Source organism: Thamnophis elegans, chromosome Z (assembly GCF_009769535.1).
Source record: "Thamnophis elegans isolate rThaEle1 chromosome Z, rThaEle1.pri, whole genome shotgun sequence".
NCBI classification, from domain to species: Eukaryota; Metazoa; Chordata; class Lepidosauria; order Squamata; family Colubridae; genus Thamnophis; species Thamnophis elegans.
This window is the reverse complement of record NC_045558.1, coordinates 67,179,574-67,188,462: the sequence shown is the minus strand read 5'-3', so window position 1 is coordinate 67,188,462 and position 8,889 is coordinate 67,179,574.

The window sequence follows — 8,889 nt, the reverse complement described above, 5'->3', positions numbered from 1 at the left end:
GCGTGCAATGTTCCACAAAAGGCACTTGAGTATGCAGGGGGAGTGGGGTTACCGAGTTTACTAGTCATTCTGTGTGGTTAATTTTTTCCAGAGCTCCCTTTGGATCCAAAAAAAAATACATCCATTATTAGATGGCAGGGTCATCCTCTTGGGAGGCAAAAGCAGGGGAAAAGAGAGGGAAGGCGAGCCTTGCTCATGGGGCTATAAGACTCTAAACGCACTCCAGTTTGTACTTGTGGCATTGATTGGTTGCTTAGCTGGAAGGTATTCGGCAGTATCATCAAGCGGAGTTTGAGTTAGCCTGCGTCTCCAGATTTACAAATTAAACATTTTGGAGAAAACACCAATGCAGCTTCCCCTGGTAAATCAGTATAAACTCCCTGAGGTCCAAAGGAATCCTTGTCAGAGAGTGATAGACTCCAAAGCTTGAACTTAACTGCATCCAGACGCTTTATGATTTGGGCTCTTTCCAATTGAGGAAGCACACTAAAGGAGCCAAAGAGCCATGTCTCCTCCTGGTTCCAAAAGTCGTTCTGACACAGATCAGTCCCATAGATAGGTGGAATCCCAGAGAAATTGACCTGGGACCCACCTACCAAGAGACCTTGGGTGCCCTGAGCTGATGTCGCTTCTTTTGGGGCCACCTCTTTCCAGCTGATCAAATCAAGGGAAGCTTCCTGGTAAGTTGTTACATGCTGCAAGGGGCTGATTTGGCCAGTTGTAGGAGGAGCAGTTAGCCTACCATCTGAGAGAATGCCAACTGAGGGTTTTGCAGAAGTAGGTATACAGCTAATACATGGTGCAATATCCAGAATAGCATTCGAAGTTGGCTAATTAATATATGCCACTGAGGATCTTTTGGGGGCAATAAATCTCCTGCCACTCACAAGTTGTAGATTACTCAAAAGTGGCTTAATCAATATATCTTTGAAGACTCTTCTTGGCAAAATGCCAAAGGATCTTAACCAGGATCCTCTTCTGAACAGTAGTTTTGGAATGTTAGAATTAGCGAAACTAAGTAGCACTCTGATACAGTATTCAGGGGAGGGTAAAGGTTCAACCTTCTTCAAATCAACAGCTTTTAGCCCTAATAACTTTAATAGATGACCCCTTGCCAGCTATGTTGAACTCCAGTAAGATAAATTGCCATTAATGGGATTAATGATGAGGGCCGCCTGTTTTGGCTGTAAGACCAGGCGGCTATTCGCATCATAGGATGCGGAATTCAGTCTGTTGGTAGAATTTCATTGACCAGGATTTTGTTGGCCAGTGCTTTTATTAAAGCTTTTCCTGGGGTTTGGCAGGGAACACCCTGTCACCGCCACCAACTGCCGAGCAATCATCCCAGAATACCCACTCGTAGTCCAGGAGAACTAAGTAGTTTAAAGTACTTACTATTCTATCAGGCTGGGGCTGAATGCTCGCTGTAGTTTCTGCAACCAGAAAACATTGCTGAGCCAAAGTTCTACAAGGGTAGGCTCATGCAAGGGGTGGTTAAGGGCCGCAGTTTCAGGCAAGTCTTCATTCTCAGCTCGGGGGGCGATGCCCTCAGAAGCTCCCCGACCAGAAGACCAAGCCAAAACAAAGTCCTCAATCTTAGATTGCTTCAAGAAAGGTTGAAAAGCCAAGTCAACAGGAGATCTGCTCCTTTTCCTTGTCTGCTGCCCAGCTTCTTCTCCAATTCTTTTCAGGGCCTCCATTGGGGCGGGCTCCCTGGATTTAGTCATTGAAATAAGCTGTGTTTTTTAAATAAGCCACAGTTGCAGGATTCAATAACATCGCAAGCAGTGGTGGGTTTCTTGGAAAGATGGTTTAATACCTTGGAGCTCCGGCGTCCTCCATAATCCGCCTCCTATGAATACACACTCCTTCTGCCTCTCTCTCCCCCTCTCTTCCTGGATTCACTCCAAAGTTGCCCACTTCAAATGATAAAACATTCTTCAATGTGGACATGGACATGGCCCAGGTGCTGTTGCAACTTACTATTGATGCACTTGTAACTGGCTTGCATACCCCTGCAAATATGCCTGGAGCACCAAAGGATGCCTTGAAACTGGAGGACAGGAAGGCTGACCTCACCCTGCAAAGGGGTCATCAGGCAGTGGCCTGGGCAGTGAGAGTGGCCATGACCGCCTCCTTCTTTAACTGGTCTTCTTTGCGTTGGTTGCAGGATCTCCAGCAGTGAACCTCGATTGCAGATGTCAGGTTCCACCAGGACATCAATAAGTTGGTGGCAGCCATCCAATTCTCATCAAATACCACCTTGGCTGCAGCCAGGTAAGCCTCTAGGACACTTGCCTCTTCTGTAGCATCTCACAGGTTGCTCTGGCTATGGCAGTGGCAAGCAGATATATGCCATAAGTGGCATCTGGCATCAGCACCTTTTACGGGGGGCTCACTGTTTGGTTCTGCTCTTGACCCCTTCTTGATTAAAAATAAGGACAAGCGGAAGATGCTTCCCATTGCTCCAAGAAAGGACAATTTCCAGCCTGCGCCTTATCCCCAATGTTCTACCTTCTGTGGTCAAGACTATGGCTCCTCCTTCCGGAGTCAGGATTATGGGTCTTCCTTTAAGATGTCTGATTTTGGGTATTCAGGTTTCAGGCAGTAGCAGGGGAGCTATACCCCCAGAAAAAAATAACAGCTAGATCGATAGCAGAGGGGCAGGCAGCAAAAGCATCACTTTCGAGAGGAGGAGAAGGAGGTGGGCACTCTTACCGCAGAAACTAGACATAGACTCAGCTCTCCCCCCATCAGGGGATGCCTGTCATATTTCGCTGATTGTTGGGACTTATCTTCCTCTGATGTGTGGGTTCAGTCCACCATTAGATCCATCAAATTTCTGTCCAGCCCCCTGAATTCTTTCCGGATCTCTCCGGTCTGAAATAACTCAACTGGGAGGCAACTTATATAGGAGGCCATTCAACATCTATTGGACATTAGGGTTATCAAGATGGTGCCTCCAGAACAACAGGGTCAGGGTTATTATTCCATTCTTTTTGTGATCCCAAAAGCCTTGGGCGGCTGAAGAGCTATTCTTGAGCTGAAGCATCTGAACCGCTTTGTGCATTATCGGAGGTTCAAAATGCACTTGCTGCATTCCATCCTAGAAGGTATAAGGCAGGGGAACTTCCTCACCTCCATAGACCTTACAGAGGCCAGTATCTCAGGTTCTATTAGGGCACCATTTCCAGTACTGGGCCTTACCCTTCGGGTTGTCATTTGCACCTTGAGTTTTCACCAAGATGATGGCAGCATTGGCAGCATACCTGAGACAAGTACCTGTATGACTCCAATGTTATTTAGATGACTTCTTATTGCAATCATCTTCTGTTAATGGAGCCCTAAGAGAGCTAGACATTACCATGTCGACCGTGAGAGATCATGGATTCTCCGTTAATCTGTCCAAAAGCCATCTCCATCCTACCACAAGGTTAATTCATATAGGGGCCTTGATGGACACAGTGTCAGGCACAGTCTTTCCGTTGCCTGAGAGACAGCAAAATCTCAGGGAGTTGGCTTCCCAGATCATCAGGGAGTGAAGGGTGTCCCTAACTACATTGTCCAGGTTGTTAGGCGCCATGGTGTAAGCCATTGGCATTGTCCCTTGGGCACACCTTCTCACCAGAGACCTTCAATTGTTTCTTTTACCATTTCAGTGAAGGCTCATGAGCTGCTCCCAGATCAAGGTCCTTCTACCAGCAGAAGTATCCTGATCCTTAATATGGTGGAGGTTCCCAGCTATCACCAAGGGGGAATACTTCAGGACTCCAGACCAAGTGACAGTCACTACGGATGCCAGTCTATTTGGATGGGGTGCCTATGTACAGGCACAGATGACACAGGGACAATGGAACTAGCTCACAACATAAACTGGTTGGAACTCAGGACGGTCCATCTGGTTCTCAAACAATTTTGCCATTCTGTCAGTGGCAGACATATTATGGTCCTTATGGACAACATGAATATGGACAACCAAAGCTCATATAAACAGACAGGGAGTGACCAGGTCAAAGTCCCTCATGCTGGAGGCCAGGAGACTGGAGCTTTGGACTGAGAGAAACTTGCTATCAATAACTGCGGAACATATAGCAGGGGTGGACAATGTCAGGGCCGACTGGCTCAGCCAGATCGAAGTGGACAAGATTGCAGCCAGCAATCTTTCAGACGTTTGTGGACCTTTTTGGCTGCCCAGAAGTTGACCTGTTTGCCACCCCTCTCAATGCTCACTCCCGTGGTTTTATTCCCAATTCCCATCGCAGAATAAGTATAATAAGTAAAATCTTTATTGTCATTGTACTTAAATACAATGAAATTGGAATGCAGAGGGGGTGGATGCTCTCCACTGCAGATGGCCCCAGGGCCTCCTTTATGCCTTTCCACCTCTGCCTTTGATTCCCAGAGTAATACAAAAGATCTTGCAGGAATGGGCAGAGGTGGTGATGATTGCTCTACATTGGCCCAGGCGGCCTTGGTTTGCCGACCTCCGATCACGCTCGGTGGACAGACCCTGGAGGATCCCTCAGGAAATTATTTCCCTCAGACAGGGAAGCATCTGGACCCTCAGTGGCTCCAGTTGACCGCCTGGCGCTTGAGCAGAGCATCCTGAGGGAGGACAAATATTCCTCCAGGGTCATACAGACAATCCAGGCTGCCCGTAGACCATCTACGGAGCACATCTACAGTGCTACATGGTGCGCCTTCTGCACATGGTGCACCAGTAAGAACTTTGACCCAGTATGAGCCTCTGTCCCCCAGGTCTTGGACTTTCTTCAAGCAGGCCTGGATAAAGGGTTGGCTCCTAATACCATCAGGAGACAAGTATCTGCAATCTCTTCTGTGCTTCTTTGTGGCAGGTCACAAACACTGACTCAGCACCCTATGGTCAGGTGGTTTCTTAAGGGTGCTTCTAATCTTAAACCACCCAAAGTGCATAGATACCCTTTTTGGGATTTACATAAGGTGTTGGACACTCTAACAGGTGCTCCCTTTGAACCACTATGGAAGGTTTCTCTCAGGTTCCTGACCCTCAAGGTGGCCTTTTTGGTGGCCATCACCTCCGCCAGGTGGATATTTGAGCTACAAGCAATGTCTACCAGGGATGATTTATGTATATTTCACCATGACATGGTGGTTTTAAGGCTGGACCTCTCCTTCATATCCCAGGTGTGCTCTTGCTTTCATAGACCTCAGGAATTGATTTTGCCTAATTTCTGTCCAGATCCTTCTCATCCCTTAGAGAAAAAAATGGCATACCTTGGACGTGAGGAGCAGAGGTGGGTTCCTACCAGTTCGCACCTATTCGGTAGAACCGGTTCGTCAAATCTACCGAACCAGTTAGAAGAGGTTCCACCAGTGGACCTGGAAAGCAGGCCACACCTACAGAAGAGGTTCCATTTTTTTTTGAAAGCCACCACTGGTCCTTGGATATGATTATTCTACACTATCATGCTCATATTTATAAAACTCAGTGCCTCTGTGAAAGGTAAGGATGACTACTGGATTTGTGGTGCAATCAGAACATTTTGTGTGTTGAAGTTGTTTTAACGCATACCAAAGATGCCTTTTAAAAAACAAGTTGACATCATATTCTTATGCATGCCAGTGCTGTGTGTGAGGTAATTTAAGGTGGTTCTGACAAGTGTCGTCGGCATCTTCATACCCGGTCACATGGGCGGCAAGCCACTCCCACAAAGGAGGCCACACCCATAGAGTAGGTTCAAACAATTTTTGAAACCCACCACTGGTAAGGAGGGCTCTAGTTGAACTTTGTCAACTAGAAAGACTAAAGCATTATTTGTTTCTTTCCAGCTGGGACCCCTGGGGAATAAGGTGACATCTACTACCATAGGCAGATGGTTGCGAGCCTGTATTGCTATCGCTTACCAAGCACAGGGATGTCAGGTTCCGGGGTCAATCACAGCCCATTCCACAAGAAGTGCGGCTACTTCAGCAGCCTGGGCTACACAAGTCTCTTTGACTGAGATTTGTAGGGCTGCTACGTGGGCATCCCCTTCACTGTTCATAAAGAACTATAAATTAGACTCTTTTGCTTCTGCTGATACTGCCTTTGGACGTAGGGAGTTACAGTCTGTTCATAGAGACGGTGAAACAGCTCACAATGTTTAAATATTTTATGTATGTATATATGTATGTATATATGTATGTAAATATTTTTATATATGTATGTATGCATGTATGTATGTATGTATGTATGTGTATTTGTACGTATGTATGTATGTGTATGTATGTGTATGTATATGTATGTATGTATGTGTATATATATATGTGTGTGTGTGTGTGTGTGTGTGTGTAGTTTAGTTTAGTTTAGTTTAGTTTATTTGTCTTGTATGCCGCCCACTCCCGAAGGACTCCGGGCGGCTCACAATAAACAAGGGGAGGGGGATAAATAGACAAAACAACACTTTTAAAATATGCAACATTTACAGTTTCTGCAGGGCTGGATATTTCACAAGCCCCCAGGCCTGCTGGAGCAGCCAGGACTTGGTGGCTTTGCAGAAGGCCGGGAGGGTAGTGAGGGTCCGGATCTCCACGGGGAGGTTGTTCCAAAGGGCCGGAGCCGCAACAGAGAAGGCTCTCCCCCGGGGAGTCACCAGCCGACATTGGCTGGCTGATGGAATCCGGAGGAGACCTAACCTGTGAGATCTAATCGGTCTATGGGAGGTAATCGGCAGGAGGCGGTCTCTCAGGTACCCAGGTCCGATGCCATGTAGGGCTTTATAGGTAACGACCAGCACCTTGAAGCGGGTCCGGAGACCAATGGGTAGCCAGTGCAGCTTGCGGAGGATAGGTGTGACGTGGGTGTATCTGGGTGCACCCACGATCGCTCATGCGGCTGCATTCTGGACTAACTGAAGTCTTCAAACACTCTTCAAGGGCAGCCCCATGTAGAGCACGTTACAATAATCCAGTCTTGAGGCCACAAGGGCGTGAGTGACTGTCTGAAGGGCCTCCCGATCCAGGTAGGGTCGCAATTGGTGCACCAGGCGAACCTGGGCAGGTATTACACATCAGTCACACAAGAAGAGCAAGGTATCCAAAAAGAGAAGCCACCTTCTGGTTGGTAATGCAATTGTAAGGAATGTAAATTTAGGAAAGGATGTGGATGTTTTGAAAGACATCTGCCAGTGCTACTGCCAACAGAGACTAGAGGTGTATTTTTTTATTTAAAGTTTTTTATTTTTAAACAAACAAAGACAAACAGTACATGTAACATAAAACTCTCATCAATTACATATAGCATGTCGTTAGGTTACAAGCATTTGTGCATCACCACTTTCAATTGTGCATAGGCTCACTGATTATCCATCAAGCATATATAGATACATACATAGATACATGATTGATATTGTATATCATATTGTTCAGTTATAATTGATATTCTTTCATTTTAAGCAAATATTCTAGAAACTAGATTCACATATATATCAATATTCCATTGCATTCTTATTTATCTATTTAATATGTCTTTATAGAATCACCTATCTCATTATGTTATTTTTGCAATATGAAAGAATTCTCCAATATTTTATATTTATTCATCACTACTTTCAATTATATATAGAATCACAAATTATCCATCAAGTATGCATAGGTACATTGTTATCATTATACATCATATATTCAACTATAATTGTTACTCCTTCATTTTAAACAAAATGTTCTAGATATTCAATTCATGTATATGCCAATATTCTATTACATCATTATTAGTCTCTTTAATAATAATATATCTTTATAGTATCACCTATCTTATTTTATTATTCTTACAATATGTAAAACTTCTCCATTTTTCATTTCCATGTTTTTTTATCTAGCCATTGATAAAACAAATCCCATACCTTATAAAATTGTACATCTCCTTGTTCTCTAATTTCAAATGCCAATTTACTCATTTCAGCATTCCATTATTTTTTGAATAACTTCCTCCTGCATTGGTATTTTCTCATTTTTTCAACTTTTTGCAAATACAATTCTAGCTGCTAGTAAAACATTTACAACCAAATATTTCCAATCTTTGTTACATGTTTCTGGTATCAGATCCATAAAAGTGATACTGTAATGGCTCCTCTCCTAACTTGAGAAAATAAAGACTCTTGAAACGGATTATTTCAAAAGGAACTTTAATCAAGCAGGATGGAAACCATTAGAAGCAAAGCAGCATCTGAAAATCTTCAGGCCATGCAAATAGGATTAAGCTGATAATGACTCCTCCCCTTTGTCTGAATGCAGATTCTGACCAATACACAAGTGTGAAGATGCTTCCTTAACTCTTCTGCCCTGAGAGTCAATAAAGCACATGTTCCCATGGCTATCTCTAGTTAGACATCAAAGTTGTATATCCCACATGGCTATCATAAACATCCATCCAGAGATATTGGGATGGATGGATTTCCTGGTGACAGGAAACCAGTTAAGTTGTAAAACTCAGTTGTTTCAGATGTAGCTAATGATTTAACTCCGAGGCTCCCCTCCTCCCAATTGAATGGCAGTATCACTTTTAGGGATCTGACATGCTGCCATTTTTTAAGAAAAAGGAGAGATTCACCTGTGAAAAAATAGGAAAAGAAATTGCATCATAGTATTTTAACAAGGTTGGTCAGGGTATTGGGAGTGAAATTTTTTCAATAGGGCAGGGGCCCTAATGTGGTGTTTCTCTACCCATTCATTTTGGGATGAAGGTAAATGTTTCCAAGCAACTAAGTATTGGGTTTTTCCCCTGTGGGTCCTAGAGTCCAGGATTTCCTTAATTTCAAAATGTTGTTCACCTTCTATCATGATAGGAACATGAGGTGTAGGTGAATGTGGTCTGAGTTGTGAGATTATTTCTCATTTGAGTAAACTAATGTGAAACACTGGATGGACTTT